The sequence below is a fragment of the Anopheles funestus genome, chromosome 2RL (genome assembly GCF_943734845.2).
Source record: "Anopheles funestus chromosome 2RL, idAnoFuneDA-416_04, whole genome shotgun sequence".
Lineage (NCBI taxonomy): Eukaryota > Metazoa > Arthropoda > Insecta > Diptera > Culicidae > Anopheles > Anopheles funestus.
In genome coordinates, this window is record NC_064598.1 from 2620743 (window position 1) to 2637461 (window position 16719).

The 16719-nt window shown below is 40.3% G+C and overlaps 2 protein-coding genes across 10 annotated transcripts in view; one reads left to right on the top strand and one right to left on the bottom strand.

The window, feature by feature from the left end:
* LOC125762568 (uncharacterized) overlaps positions 1-16719 on the bottom strand; it is a 212998-nt gene that overhangs the window by 60753 nt on the left and 135526 nt on the right. The gene's annotated exons all lie outside the window — the stretch shown is intronic.
* The window catches only part of LOC125762579 (KH domain-containing, RNA-binding, signal transduction-associated protein 2-like), a 38114-nt gene continuing 28637 nt past the window's right edge, over positions 7243-16719 (top strand). For 3 of the 7 annotated variants that reach the window (XR_007418231.1, XR_007418233.1, XR_007418230.1), the window contains exon 1: positions 7243-7794. The gene's annotated coding sequence lies outside the window, so the exon portion shown is untranslated. Of the gene's footprint in view, positions 7811-16719 lie in introns of all 7 variants that reach the window. The other 4 variants (XR_007418234.1, XR_007418235.1, XR_007418232.1 and 1 more) reach the window with 3 other exon arrangements.

Sequence of the window (16719 nt, forward strand, 5' to 3'; positions counted from 1 at the left end):
GGGATCGGGGTGCATGGCAGACTGCAGGAAGAAATGGCAAATGGTTCTTTCTTTGTATCCCAAATCGCTGGCAATTTTCGTTGCGTTTTGCGAAAAAACACAATATAATTAGCTAATTTCTTCTGCACCGTAACGTTAACTAGCATTGCAATAACTCAACCACATGGTTGTAGTGTAAGATGTCTTGTTCAACTCAAATTTAAAAATTGCTGCCTTACGCTCATTCATTTTGTAGAAAGCATAACATTTTTCACTAGCTGCTGCACAATGTTAAATGTGATTGTAATTTGTTGAAAAACATTTTTTTTACACTAAAGAAATGGTAGAACAATTTCAAACCCATGAACAGACTAGTTTATGAGTCACGGCATCGTTTGAAAATGGTTTGCAAAATTTATCGCTAATTGATCAGAAACTTTCCCCATAACTCACTGATTGACTTCAAGAAACTCCATCACACTGATAGCTGATAGCTGACGGTAGATGCTTCTTTACCCGACACTGTGTATTGCTGCATTTTCTTCTACGTAAAAGATACTCAAACAAAGTGTTTCTGAGTCAAGTAGGAGTTTCAAGTTTAATCGTGTGCGTCTTCACTGTAAGACGTTAACATTTGATCATCAGACGTATAATAGTTTAAAAAATACCCGAGAAGTAGTACAACAAAGGTTGCTTTCGATCTACAAATTTATTTTATTTTGTCCTTATTTAAGTGAATTGCACATAAATATAATTTAGAAAATTAAAAAAAATCTCAACAAAAGTATAATCCTTACAACATACTTTGAAAAATAAAGATTCCGTTTCGACTCATACCAGCTATTGTACACTTTAATCCAGGATTTTTATTTATTTCGTTAGTACTTCTTCAAATTGAAAATTACCACAAAACACATCCCAACATGATCTTTATCAAACTTGACAGATTCAGGTCGTGTTTTGCACGTTGAAGACGTCGTTTCCAATTTAACCATTTCAGATAGTAACAATGTAATTCATTCATAAAATCCATCCGTTTTACTGACAGCCATTAAAGCATGAAAATTATTTACCAATTAAAAACACAATCCATTTCATAATGATGAAAAAAAACTGTAAGAATTGTGCCAAAGTCTTCTTTCCTTGTAACCCCAATCGCCCATTAAATGTATCTTTCGGGCCAGTAATGAGCTTTGAATATTTTTACTCGCACTTAAATGGTAAGAGAATTGTTCGGTCACCTGCATGCTCGCTCGAACAAAAAAAACATGATCTGAGCAAGAATCGTAATAATCCATTCGGTACCGGTTCGAAATCGCCGGAAAATCCCAATCCCCAGGTTGACCATTTTGCTAAAGTTAATCTTTATTTTCGTACCGTGGAATGATGCCCTTTTCCGGCTGTGGGGCCGAAGAATAAGCCACCCTCAAAATAACTGGAATGCCCCGATAGCAGTAAAAACGAACTGCCCACCTGAAGTGATGAAGCCTATGGCCGGCAGGGAAACAATAACGCAAAAGCATGTACAGCGTTCATTAGAATTTAGCACCCAAAAACGAAACAAAAGCAAATTCAACGCCAAACAAAGCCAAGGGGCACTGCTAATGATTTTGTGTCGTACCGAGCGCAAATGTGCCGTAGCCATAATTTAGTCCCGAACCTTTCCTCTCGAGGCACTCGTTGGATTCAATTAACAGATCGTTTTCCGGAATGGCCATCGGTTTCGGTTGACCGGACGGGTGGAACGATGAGGACCGGCTTATGTCGCGGGTCTTTCACGGTGAAGTGAAAGACATGGCTGAATAAAAAATATGTCACCAAAGGGTTTAGAGACACAACCTGCCTGGACTGGCAAGCAAATGGCAGTGGATTAGTCACCACCGACCGATGCCGATGCTTCTCCTAGTTTTGGGTGAGATCAACAAGAGAGAGAGACCGACGGAAAGATACTTGTCCTTCCGGACGCGTTTCGACTACCGTGCAAGACATTAACAGTGTCGTGAAAATCACGATACGGTCGGCCGTAATCCTGGTCGGCTAGCTGCTAGTAGCCACGAATCCTGTCATCGGTTTATGACACGTCCTGCGCCGGACTGTCATTCTCTTTTGGTCGTGATGATGCGGTTCATTCGATACGAAAGGAAGGATAAGTTTTCCGTCACGTAACGCTTATGCTGGGCTGGGCTGGACTGATCCGGATCCCTCCAGCCAAAAAAAGCTTTCCCAGGAAAGCCTTGCTATAAGGAGGTTTTTTCATCTTGCCCCAACATACTACGGCGGCTGGTGAATTTCCCGATGATGGTAACCTCAAAGGAATCATTTGAACTCTAGTTCGTCCAAAACCATAACATCATGACGGATGAACGAGCCTCCGGTCTACCCGGCGGACAATAAAATTATGATCCACACAGCATTCGTGCCTTCCAACACAACCAACCACCAATACACATGCACTAAAGCACGGCCACATTCACCTCCAAACAGATGCCCTCCCCATTAAAGGAATGGAATTGTGTATGTTAGTTTGAAAACAGCATCCCAAACCGGTGGGACAAAGGGACAAAGATTTTCGCGATGACACAAAAAAGGTGTTGACTATTGGCCCATTGGGAAACGGTGAAACGTCGGTCCAAGCGCTGAAGCATCATCATTATCGGTGCGAACCGCTCTGGTTTTTTTGTTAACGCTCCAAAAAGGGCGTGCAGATTGTCTTACCGTACTACTGTGATGCTGGCACAAAACATTTAGCCCTCCCCGAGGATCAAATGGGGGCGACTGTTGCGCTCATGAACAGCGTTTGCGTGTTATTTGGCTAGTTTACTCGCCGGCCGCGAACGGGCCAAAGTTGGTTTGGTTGGAAAGGAAAGAGAAGTGGCGGGTGATAAAGGCTTGTATAAGGGGTGTAAGAGTTTTTCGGGATCACAGTATGGAGTCCCATTTACGGAGGTAAATGATGACAGAATGTGTGACAAAATGGCTACGCGAGCGTTTGGAATGTGACACGAGGGAGTGATAGAAATAGAGGCAAACGGTTGCTGTTTTAGGACAAATCTTTCGCAATGTGACACATTTTCTTTAGACAGATGGTTTTTCTACGCTATGGAAAAGGGCGCTTATTTTTCTTTTTTATTGATAATTTAAAAACGACTCCCATTATACGATTTGTCACAAACCTATTTCTCCGCTGTCTGGAATGGTCTGGAAGATAAGCAAAAATTAATAATAAGACCTTCCGTCTCGAACCTTCTTCCGAAACTAATAAACAATCCTGCAGATGGGAACCGAATTTTATTGTTTATGAACGTGTTGAACAAATATTCGAGATTTTTTGTTGATTTTATTTCTGTTGCAAACGGCAGCCGTAGTGCAGCGTCTTTACGGCGTTGGCTCCTTGACAGACGTCCTATCCGACATTAAATGGGCAATTCATGTCTGCCTTGCTGGGTGCGGGGCCAAGCGAAGAAACGGCAGATTCATATTCGACATTACCTATTACAGGTGCGCTCGTACGATTTGCTAGGTTCGTTTATTGGCGATGAAACACGTTTACGATTGTATTCTTTATGATTACATCCAAATAAAGACGTGGAGGTTTGATCCATGAATTTCCGACGAGCACCATAAACCGGTTGCGCAAAAAGACCAAGAAAAAAAACGAAATAAACATGCTCAAGACATGACCTAAACCGGGCACAATATTCCAATGATTGTCCATCTGTTCCCAAAAATTGTTCACACTGAAAAAATATTCCTCTAGAAACTCTAGTGAAGCATTAAAGTTTTTTTTTTTTGCAAATCCATTCGCAATCAACAGAACCTTCATAAAGTTTGTAATGAGAATGAATAACTTAAAATAAAGGGAAAATTTAATTGAAGCCCATCGAAACGCAAATAATGCAATTGATCTGATGTGATGTGCTCCGATCAAAGCACCGTGTGATGGTTTGCGCTCGATTTCACTTTCAACCAAATACGCCGTGCATAAATCAATGTTCTGTCCGATTTTCCGATGATGTGGATAATTTATGGGAAAAGTTGCTTTTCCCTTCATTGTTTGTTGGGTTTGCTGTTTTCACTATACCACAAAATGCTTTTCGGTGGCGCTTACTTGTTGTTTCATTTATCACGACTCATTACCACCGATATGCAACCGTACCGGCTCAATGGAGCGGGGTTTGGTTTCATGGTTTGGATAACTTTTGAAGAAGCAACAAAAAAAAACGAGACCAACTGAACCACCAAGCGCACGTATAACTTGTTTAAAAATGCAGCCAAAAACTGAGCAAAATTTTCGGTACGAGCAACAAAAGTTTGGTTTGCGGGTATTATTCGAACCATCGGCGAATGGTTTGTTTCTGGCGTTGCGAGCTCTTTTTTATTTCATCATTCTGGAAGCTAGCTGCTACTAAGGCATACGGGTAACGTTTTTAAAATTATTCGATGTACACATTTTTAAAAATTCTGCTAGACCATTACAGAGGAAATTGGTTGGAAAGTTTGCGTTGCTTCCGGTTATGGTTTTATAACAAGGAAAAATACGTTTTCTTTACGCTCATTACGATGGGTTAAATTTCCTCACAACTAAAAAATAATGTAAAACAACTTCAGCACAATAGGTGTCTCTCTTTCCTGAATGGCGACAAGTATTAGCAAGATTAGCGAAATAATTACACAAGGTAAAGTGCAACCAGGGCAACCAACATGCAATCACAGCATGTGGAAACCATCAAATAGTTAGGCGAGTTAAGAATAAGAACCTGGACGGATGCACTCGACGTACAGCAATATATCCGACGACAAACTATATACCAACCACGAGTAACACCTTCTAATCCTATTAGCGGTTCACGAGCTGACGTAACGAAACTTAATCAACCAGTCGCCAGCACACCAACAGCGCACAACAGTATCCTTACTGTAGTCGCATACGATCGTACGATATGTGTCTCAGAATATGCACATGTGTACCTTGCGGAACTTGCCCCATTTTGAACAATGACAGTGTGGTGAACGATGCGAGTTGTGGTGCATGAATAAGAAGCAACATGACAGCATCGGTCGTTGTCGATTTGGACCAGGATCAGCGCACAGTACAATGCAAATTATAATCGAATTGTGATTGGTTTTCTGTAGAAAGTTGTACTGTATTTATGTCGTGTGATACCAAGGGGAGGTAAGACAACTTTCATAATATTTCTCTATTTTGTGTTGTTCTGCTTGAAGATTCGTCGAATATATTTACTTCCTATTCCCACCGTATAGAAAGAATACATTACAAATACAAATGCCAAACTATGAATGATATTTTGTGCGAATAGAAAGACAGACGGAACTTGTTTCCGTAATCGGCTTAACGACGGCTTAAGGAAGGAAAAGCAAGTGTCAAAACGGGCACGATTCATAACACCACACAGCGATAACACAACAATATAGATTTACAATGGCGAATAAGTTCGTTTGCTATAACACCACATAAACACGAGCGTCAGAACAACACCTTTGATGATTTCAATTGGTTTTGTTTTCTTCTTCCTGTTGCACTTAGAAATTCTTTTATGCTTCATTCGCTTCAGAACTAATCTTTGGATCTAATCATACTTCCCGGTTGTAAGTTGAATGACTCGTCGAACACACTTATCGTGGTATAAACGAAAGATAAGAGAAATAGGAAAAAGAAACTTTTTCTTCACAACGTTACAACATTATGCTCCAATAAGTTCTCGTCCAGAAAGCTTCCCATATTGTGCAAACAGAATTGCTAGTTGTTGGAGGTTAAACGATGAACCGCGGTGAAAGTAGACCGATTCATATTTCATTAGTACGGTATTAAGCTCGCTCCAGGCTCTCCAGGTTCATTGATATCGTGTATCAAAACATAGAATACTTTTCCTCCCATTGAATCAACATATTCGCAGAAACTCACATACATTGGGTAAGGTTCGCTGTGAAGCATTAATTGCTACATCAATATCAGCGTTCTTTAGAAATTGGAACGGTTTACTTACTATCAGTAAGCGTGGTAAAAGATATAGATTCAATAGCAATGGCTTCCATATAATGACGGCCAGTTTAACCATCAGCCAACGTCAAACCGGGGGCTCGGAACCGAAACGTACCGTGGTGGTTGGGGAATGCACAGGGGTGAGAAACACACTAGAAGAACACTTGCGATAATTAAAGGGTCGTTTTGAGTGGAAGAGCCTCCCGGAAGAGCGAAGCAATCTTTGGCCAAGGTCCAACCGTGAGCGGGTGAAACATTGACCAAGTGCATCCGGGCCGGGCGCTTTATGCTTCCTGCTTCCTGCAACGAAGTAGTTAGTACGGCACCATACTGAACCGGTGCTGTGGATGGACCGGTAATGGATGGTGAAGTGGCTACGATCACGAGCTGATATCATCAATGAGAAAACCCCCCTTCTCGGTCACGTTTCTTTCTCCTGTTGCTTTCGGGCCCGGTTTGTATCAGTCAATGAGCAAATACAGTCGGCGATGGAATGAGCCTAGCAGGAGGATGGTTTTAATTGGAGCTTTTAAGTTTATTTGCACAAAGATGTAGAATGCCTGTAGTGAAAACGGAACACCATGCATTGAATGGAATACGGCTCTATGATTTATGATTACGCAAACATATAGCTGGTGTGATGTACAATGCACACTGAAATGGTTGAGTACTTTAGGGGCACGTAATGGATGAAACACTATTGTAGCACAAAAACACTTAGGAATGTACATGTGATAAAAGAGATAAATCATACAAAGTTTTTATTGACTCGAATTGATGCAGTATATAAATAATAAAAATGATGGTACAACAATCCTATCAGAACCAACAGGATTAAAAGAAAAGTGCATTAAAGAACTAATCAATAATTAATATGTATGAACAGTAATCGTATGTGATTATTGAATTCATTTTTTTTTTTCATCGCTATAGGTTAATTGTATATTGAGCTGCATGTGGCAATTAACACATACTCATAATTACATTAAAGTTACATAATGTAATCAAATTAATTATTTGTATGAATCGCTGAATTGTTAATCTCTTCACTCACCACATATTGTTGAGCAAATTTATATCATGAGTTTTTTTCTACTTTTACATCTACTTCTCATACTGAGCCACTTTTTTGTGTGTATATAACTCATGCAATTAGTTTTCATATAAACCCGTCATTATGTAACGAGTTTGGAGATAGCATTGTAAATTCGTCTCTTTCAATCGGATGTATTTACATGTTTTGTTGAAAGTATGGAACGATAAAGCTTCTGTGTAAGATTTAGAATAAAATAGCATCCCCAAGAAGAATAAAAAATAAAATTTCATACAGAACAAAACGATGATGCATAACCTGTATCAGGAGGAAAAAATATTATTAAAACGCCGGAAGATGCTGGGTACGTGTGGTAAATAATCAAAGCAAAACCGGCATGAACAACATCAGGTTAATCGGAATTCGCGTGAGAGCAGATGAGAGCCTTCCACAGCACTGTACGCGTGAGTTGTGAGACGATCTGGCGGAAGCTTTTTTCGATGCTATCCCGAACGATCCGAACGGCGCCCGAGAAGAAGCTTTCGGAAGCCGAAGATGAGCATTACACATCAGGAATCGTGGATGCTGGAGCCTACGCAGTGAGCGTAGCCATTCCTAACACACAACTGACACCGACCGGAGCCGTCAGTTCAACGAGATCCTTTCGGCAGTTAGGACGCGCGGTTCTCGTCTGTTCCGATTCTTGTGGCTCGGTGTTTGTAGTTGAAGGTTTGCTGTTTTGCTGGGAAATTGTGTGTGAATCGCTTCTCCCAAGCTAGTGGTGAGCTTCGAAAAAGGTGCTGGATTGTGACAGTATAGGGGCGTACTGAGTGGCAGCGGACGTACCGTTTTTGATTCAGCATCCCCGTACGTCGCAACAGGCTGTCGCCGAGCAAAGGAAGATGCCCATCGCTGATCCGCATGCAAACCGGCTAGTGCGCGTGTGTGCGTGTTAGCAGTCGATGTGGCCTTTGGCAACCGCAGCAACGGCCGGGTGAAGAACGGTGTTACGCAGGGTTCGTTTGGCCCGGGGCCCGGTTGTTGTGAGCGAAGCACGTGCGCGAAGGAAATTTCTCGTACATCTCGCCGTTTTCCACGTTCCGTCCGTAGGAGTGTTATTCTTTTTGACCGACTCAAGTTTTCTTTCGCTGTGCCAACGCACTTGCTTCTTCACTGTTTTCTTTCGCCCATCTGTACCAGCGTCCGGCGAGGCGAGGTGGATATTTATTAAAGTGTGAACGGGATGTTTAATTTATGTGGAAATTTATGCTCGGAACATAGCGACTACAAACAGTGCCGGTCAGTGATGAAGTGTTGACAAATGCTGTAAAGCCCTGTAAATGTGCATGACATCGAGCTTTAAATCGACTGTTACTTTTAACTGTTTTGCATTTGTATGCATAGCCTTCTAACGGTGAAAAACAGTGCGAAATGCTTGACGTTAATGTCCATTTCTGTGGAATATTGTGCTACTCGACTCGGCTGCTAATTTGAGCTTTGGTGGCATTTCGTCCCCGACTGAATCCTCGAATCGACACTACATTAATGGTAGGATTTATTTACGAAATTTCTATCTAAAGCTTTCACAGTATTGCATGTATTAATTATATTATCTTACTTCAATGCGAAACAATGCAACGCACAGAAAAAGTGATGAAAAAGACGTTGTTTGATGATGCGAAATTTCCATTACGTGTTTCAATCAAAAATTCCTCCTTATTCGCCCCCAAAAATCCCGAAACAGATGCAAAAATTAAGTCAAAAATTTCATTCAATCAACCAAATCGATTGAAGGGGTTTTAAATTGATTTAGTAACTCAACCGTTACATCGATTTTCAGTACCCATCAGAAGACCGTTTTTTCCCCTTTTTTTCGCTTATTTACACCACTCGTTTCTTAGTCGCCTTTCCCATTTTCTGCGCTTGTCAATCTACATAGCTGACGGTAGCCGGAAAGTGGGGAAATGTTGAACAACATCGTCTTATTGACATTTTTTGCTAGATTTATTGTGCATGTGTGGACGGTTACATGGTTCAGTGTTGCTAGTCCTAACAGCTGTTGGCGTTTATATTGAAAAATGTTACTCCTGGCACCACGTGCACATTATTCCGTGATGCTTTCCTTTAAACCCATCATCTAGCAAATGGAAAGGTTAAAGGTTTCGATATGTCTGTTACTAAATGAGTATATACAAAAATAACGAAACTCAAACATTGGCATGAAAATTTACATTCCCTTTCATTTACACGCCTCCACACTCCCGCTCCGGGGCCGGAATGGCTACAGGCGTAGCAAAATGAAATTAAATTGCTCCATGTTCGTCGAAGGCCGATTTGGAACAAATTTTCAAACCCTCCACTCACACTTTTCGAACGTTGGATACTTACAAACGACTCTTCCTTCCCACTCCTTGCTTCGCCAACATCTTTGTCACTTTGCCTTCTCCCTTACAGGCCTACAAAATTTGCAGCTGATGTTTACTAAATGAGATGAATTTGTAACGAAGTTGATCGATGCTGAATTAATTTATGTTCATTAAAAAATAAATTACTTGCTGCCTCGGGATGCCAAAGGTTACAAGCTTTCATTGGCGCGCTCGATTGTCGTTATGTAGTGTAAATGACAACACAAGGTAAACAAAATAACGCAACGTTAAGGGAAAATGAATAAATTCGATACGGACAGTGACAATCACGTATACTCAGCATTACAGGATAGGAAGTTTAATTTTTCTTTGGTTACATTCGCGTATGGTAAAGGTTGAAAAATGTCTTGACGCATTATCGATGAAGATATTTTATGTATATCTTCACAAAAAGTAAAGGGATTTTTTTTTATTTACTTTGAAATTTTAATTAAAAAAGCAAAAAGTATAATCTTTACTTTTTTAAAAATTTGCAATCAAATTTCTATCGAATCGTTTAAAACTTTGCATTTGTTGAGGATCCTTAATTTACCTTTTTTTGCTGTCTGTAAGGGTTTGACACAATTTTACGCCCACTTTACTTTGAACGAGGGACTGACAGCACCACTCTCCCAAAACCATTCATTTATTAAGCTTCATAAATTATATACGAACGCGCTGCTATTTCTAGCAAAAGACAAATTGAATAAAAAAACCACAAGGTGTAAAATGTTCACCAGCAAACCGAAACCATTCCCATCGCTCATTGACGAGCAACCATGAGGAGAGGAAATAAGGGTCATTTTGAGGCTTTGCTTGGGTGAAATAAATTGAAATGTAAAATTAGTGCCCCTTGCAGACGACGCATTCGAATAGAAACACATTCTTCGGGGTTTTAATTCCTTCGGGGGAAATGTAATTAAATGGTTCGTAGCGCACGAGTTGCCGAATCATTATTACTGCTATTGATTGTGGTTAAAGAAGGAAAAGTAAGGAACCGATAGTGTAGCTGGGGTCGCTTTAGTAGCCGGGTACGGTATAACATCGCAGAAACAAAGCAGAATGAATTCTCATAACCCTTGATTACGAGCCGACTGTGTCGGTAGTGCTTTGGTTGCGCGGGCTGTAGCACTTACCATGGGTAACCTCAGATGAAAATTTGCCATTTGTTGCCTAACCAACAGTGGTTTCATCGCTCCGAAATCCCGTTTGTCCGCTAAGGGATTCGAATGGAAAATGGACGAACATTGGTTACGAAAAACACAGCTTCCTTTCATTTGGCGCACCTTTCACGGTTTTTGCATCGCAAACAAAGCGCCTCTCACATTGACCCGACCCGATCCATGTTAAGCAGTTCCGGTAAAAGGGAAATTGTGTAATTTTTAGGCCACCATTTGCATAAACGCCACATCCACGAATCTGGTTGCTTTCATTGTTGAGCTACGCTGTGAACCCTTGGCTCAACGTTTGCCGTTAGAGACAGTCTCCAATAAATTGATTTTAATCGCTACAAACCAATTTACCAGAGAAAGCACATTTGATATGGCTCACTGCTGTTGGAAATACTTCCTCAACCAAGTTTATTGAAGTTAGAAAATCACCGCCAGAACCCCGGGAACATATCTTTAATTACTGCGCACAAGATACAACAGATTCTTCATATCAACAACACTGGGAAACATACATATTCACCTTTAATCGTCGCTACACGGTAATCCGAAGGCGTATAATTTTATGGTAACGGTATAGTTAATCCACCATCCGTTTTATGGCAAACCCCAGACTAGGTTAATTCTCCGTGCTATAAAAGCCACAATGAGCCCTCTTGGGTAAAATTAATCTGACGCAATCTGCTATCAAAGAAGTCGAGATGGTTAAGCGTTATTTGGCACAATTTATGAAGGTAAGAAATGGACAGACATGTCAACTGTTTGTTAAGTGTACGGAAGCCAAATGTGCGTAAGAGTCCAAATGAATGATGCATCGAAACTGTCTCCGTTAAGATCAGATTAGATAGGATAATTTCTATGTCTTGCAAACCGTAAGTGAGGGGATAAAATTACCTCACGAAAACTCCCCGAAAATGAGGTCAGGTTTGATGGATTCGGGTATGGACCTTCGATCGTCCACAACGCAAGGCAAGGTACCGTGTAGAGGTAGACGAGCGATGGCAGGAAAATCATTATTCCACTTGAATGGAGCGTCACGAGCGTAAGAACTGCCACTTGAAAGCTGTACGAGAAAGAAACGAGCCACAAGGACATCAACCACTTTGCCTCCGGGAAAAGCACTTAACGGAGGAGCAATCGGTAGGAGATTAATTCATTCTTTATGGCCACCTTCCAACACAAAACCGCACAATAAATAGAGATCCGGGGAGCCAGCCGCGTGGAAGCTGGAAACAATGCCGAGCGTCAGCATTGTGAATGGGAATCTTTTGTATGACATACTTGAAATGTCAGGTTTACATCGATGTTTGGGTGGTTTGCCTCTAGGAAGGTGTATTTACGTTTTCTCTTGGTGTCAATCAGCGTGGAATAGAAAGTTAAAACAAAATTAATGTTATTAAAATAGCATTGTTCAACAATGAATTCAAGTATTTATGAAAATTTAATTTAATTATGCTATACGATAAATACGAAAAAAATCAGTTTCTCCAATTTTGATTTCAGTTAAAATACGAAAAGTTAAAAAGTTTCAAAATATTTTTGTACTTTACGATACTTTACGGTACGATGATGAAAAATAATATAAAAAGATCTATTTACCAAACAAGAATACATTGAGCGGTTTGCTTTGGGTGCAATTACACAGATATTTGTTTGGTTCAAAACCAAACAAAGACTGCACAAACAAAACAAAAAAAAACCGTTTAATAAGTTTTCCATGATAACAGCTGTTTCCTACTGATTTCATTAGACTGCGATTTACTTATCTCCGGCATTATTTGCTTGTGAAAGGTATCTTTTTGGGGAGAGAAGGAAAAAATAAAACCCAACTAGGAGAGGAAGAAAAACACTGTAAGTCGCTACTTCCGCTACTGTGGAGACAGCCAGCCAAAGCGTTTCTAAACAAACAGCGAAGGACAGCTTCGGGTGAAGACGGTGCTTGTAATTTATTCAACGATTATCATTAATATTGCGCAAATTAATCACAAGCAGGAATGGAGACTAAGGCGCAGAATGCTCCAAGCGGTACCAGCATGCGATTTAAAACCGTGCCTAAGTGCCATCAGATCTACGGTACGGTAAGGATGGAGACGCCCGGTAGTTTGTTGATGTTTTCCAGTTGCCTAGCGCAGCCTGCGAGGTGTTGACGTTAGAGGCAAATTTCAAAGCTGATTAATACTGCTGATGAATTGATGGCAAGCCGACAGCGTAAGAAAGATATCTTGCGTATCTAGCGATAAGGGCCGACCTTTCCGTCCGAAACGCTAAGGTCAATAAGCTGACGAAACGTACGCACTTAACTTGCGGAGCTGTCTACAAATCACCATTGCTAAACACTTGAGGCTGCCCGGGTACAACAGTGTGGTTATCAAAGGCAAAGTTTTACCAAATTTACAACCATGCTTAAGACCGCTCATCCTTGTACCGTTGGATTTAACTGGTTCGCAAGAAGAACGAATCGCATTTCTTTGTTGCCTGCTTGTTGACAGGAAAGATCAATTGATTCGTTTGCTGTGGTGTTCGTTGGGGCTTGTTTTGTGTTCGGTTTCTTTGATCCTCTGAATTCAATAGAATCTACACAACAAAAAAATAAATAAATAAAACAACCCTTTCGTGGTCGGTAGTGGTTCCGTAGGGCGTATTACAACCTTTGCCCTTGGTTTTGCGGTTGGTGACAGGTGTTTTCGAGGGTAGGAATTTATTTTGTATGAAAAAATAGGATTAAAAACTGTTGGATGAAAAAAGAAAATGATTGCGAGCACAGTGTGGGTTGTTTTCTATCGTGCTAAAGCACATAAGTAGTAACTTCAGGGATTGGTAAAGCCTTTTGCTTCACCTACGTCAGTGAAGCAAACGTCTTTCATGCCTATTGAAACACCATTCACATAAAGATATAAAATACATGTTTATTCTTTTTCTATTCAAGAGAGATTTTCGGTTCCTAAAATGTTTCGGGTTGGCGATGTTTTTTTTTGTAAATCCTTTTGTGGTAGCTTACAATCGAACATCTGTTTGTAGCCGATATGTTCTATCGTTCATCTGGATTAAGACTCGTTGGTACTTTTATTCATTTTACTTTATTTGCTTTAAGAACGGTATTTCTCAATTTCAGCAAAAACATCTTTATCAATGAGTCTGTACGACCTCGCACAGGTAGATAAGGGTTTATTTGGCTTGAAATGGTGGAGTTTTTAAATTGTTTTCAAGGAAATAAGACCAAAAACATTGGAGTATCACTAATCGTCATTAACGTTTCTTTCCTTCAGGAAGATTTCGAGTTATTGATGACGCTTTAAACCAAATTAGTTTTACAAAGTTTCCAACAGTTCTAGCAGTACGATACGTGGTTATATATTCAATAATCCCATTTCTGCCAAATCAACTTATTGAAAATGTTATATGAAAGAGGAACGATCTTGGAAAACGCCAATCACCGTTCAGTAATTTGCTGTCATCAGCGTCTGGCAATCGATTGAGAAATTAGTAGAGCAATTATTGGACCGTAGTCACTTTCGAAAAGGTGTCATACTGTTGAGGAAACGTTCAAACACCAATCATTTGGCTTTTATCAGATGCTTTTGTCAAACACTGGGAAAGATGTGCTGAATTAGTGATGTCGACGAGTGGCCAACCGGAAATGAGTGGTAACGAGCTTGCCGGAAACATGCTCTGGCCGAAGACGAGCCAAAAACCATTTCCTGCATTTGGTAGTAGCAGTTGTGGGATTCGAAAAGTCTTTCCTCATGTGCAGGAAACGATGGGAAATTGGTCAAGAGCGAAAATAGCGCACCAGTATGATTATCAGATTTTCTCGATTGGAATAATTATCCCCTAACTATTCTGGGCTTTTCTGTTGACCAGACGCGACCGAACAGTTCGTCCTCCATCCCCGGGGGGGATTCGTATGGTATGATGACTTCGTTCGGTGAGGAACTACATTCGAATGCAGGACATTCGATCGTTTGACTTTCTTGCCGAATGGTTACTATTGTATGTGACAAGCAATGGCATCGACTCATGTCCACGTACTCCCAGAACTGGGTTATGATCGTATGAAGCTGATTTATTCGGAACGGATGAAAGCAGCGTAGATTTTGGGTACAATTTGAGGTGTGTACGGAAATTTATCTGTTCGTTGGTTCGTTGATCGATGGTGATTGGTGGAAAATTAGGTTCCTGATATGCCAAAAAGTATTTTATTGAGTCATTTGTATAAATATTAAACTATAGCGTGATACCATTAATAAAACCTTCATACATTCAAAAGCCCTTTGCATTTATATTGCTTAATAAATTATAAAAAATAATTGGTTTTAGCATGTATTGTAATTAACATACTCTAGATATCTTTCATGTCTTGCTTGTCTTATCTAACAATTTTGTAAAATCTCATTATTTTTTTAATTCCATTTAAAGTAAAACAAAGTAATTAAAAACAATCAATAGTGTCACAAAGTTTCATTAAAAATCCACTGACAACCTCCACCATTGCATTCATGCTAATTTAGCATAACAGTAAACCACAAAACCCACAAAAGGATTGATTGTGGTTATGTCATTTTTGGTTCTAAGTTCAGCCGGTACGGTAAACAGACATCGCTTCGGGGAAGAATGACTGCTGCCACTTACTTTCTAACATCCGATGGTATCACTCTCACACAAGTTCGGAAAATTCATATAACAAAAAACAACAATCCCTTGACACAAGTTGAAAAAAGACACAAAAAAGGATCTATTCGATGAAACATGAAGGCCCTACACGATAGACGGACCGACTGCACGAAACAAAATTAATTAGCTCATCCGTTTTCTCCCTGCTTGATTCGAGATACAAAGCTTTACCAAAAGCTGATCTTGGGAACCTCAAAGGGGTTGAGGGACAAAACTGAAAAAAAAACTACCACAGGGAAAGGATCCAAAAACTCAAAAATGTTGTGCCAGTACAACATTTACGAAAATGGGTGACATCCGGGAGTGATAGAGTGTGCCAGGAAGCGGCATAAAACGGATGCCCCTCGGTCTATCGGTCCCTTGTGAGCGGGTTACATTCACTTGTCTGTTCGAATGTGTATAGCCGAATGTGAAGAGAGCGAGAACGGCATAGAGCAAGAGAAACATAGAGAGCAAAAGCATTAGCAATGCACTCATGAAAAATTGTGTGCCGAGAAAACACGCAAAACATGTTGATGAACCCCAAATGCGGATGGGTTTTTGGTGTTTTTCTAATTTTTGCAACCAAAAGGGAAGCTTTTCCTTAGGTGCTTTAGGTTGAGTTGTTTGGGTTTGCTCCGGTCTGTCCACACGGGTAATAGATGCAGAGTTTGTACATGTCGCTGGAGAGTCTGGAGGGTAACGTGGAAACGGAAAAGTTGTGCGGTTTTGCGAAAGATTAATTTTAACAATTAGACACAAAAGTACGTCCCACTGCATTATGTTCATTAAGGTTTCCATTACAGACGGTTATTTGAGACTCGTCGCAAAAGTTTTGAGCATTAGCAACATTTGGGGTAATGGTCACATGGAAGTAAGCCTTACATGGATAGAAATAGTATAATATATCTGAAAATTATACAGTTCCCTTTTGGGAAATTCGTTTGAAATATTAAATTTGTGGAAAAGCATTATCTCATTTCAGAGGAAAAAAACTTAACAAAAAAATAAAAAGCTTCATACTTTTTGGAAATTTTAACCGAATTAACTCACTCCCACGTCCTTTACGTGATAAATAGTTGTCACGCCTGTTAACGCTGACCGTTTCATTTTTCCTCATAAACAGTTTATTAAACTGATTGAAAACAAAATCGATTTAAATCCCGTTTTCCCTAATCAACGAAAGAATGTAATGTAATGCATAACGAGCAGAAAGAGTAAAACCGACAAGTGATATCCTCCGATGAGCATTGCCCTGATAGTGATAAAATCCTGCCTTGCTGTGACATGTCTCCCCTGCCATGTAAGCATATCGATGGTGGCGCTCCGTGTGAAGGAGATAACTCATTTATCGCCAAAGGAACATTTTAAACCTCAAACAACCTTCCCCATTCTGGCAGCTCGTTGGGAAATTGAAGCATTCCCACATACCGTGCCCCGGTGTTTGCATGCACAAGAGAAACGATTATCTGTGTGAGCAGT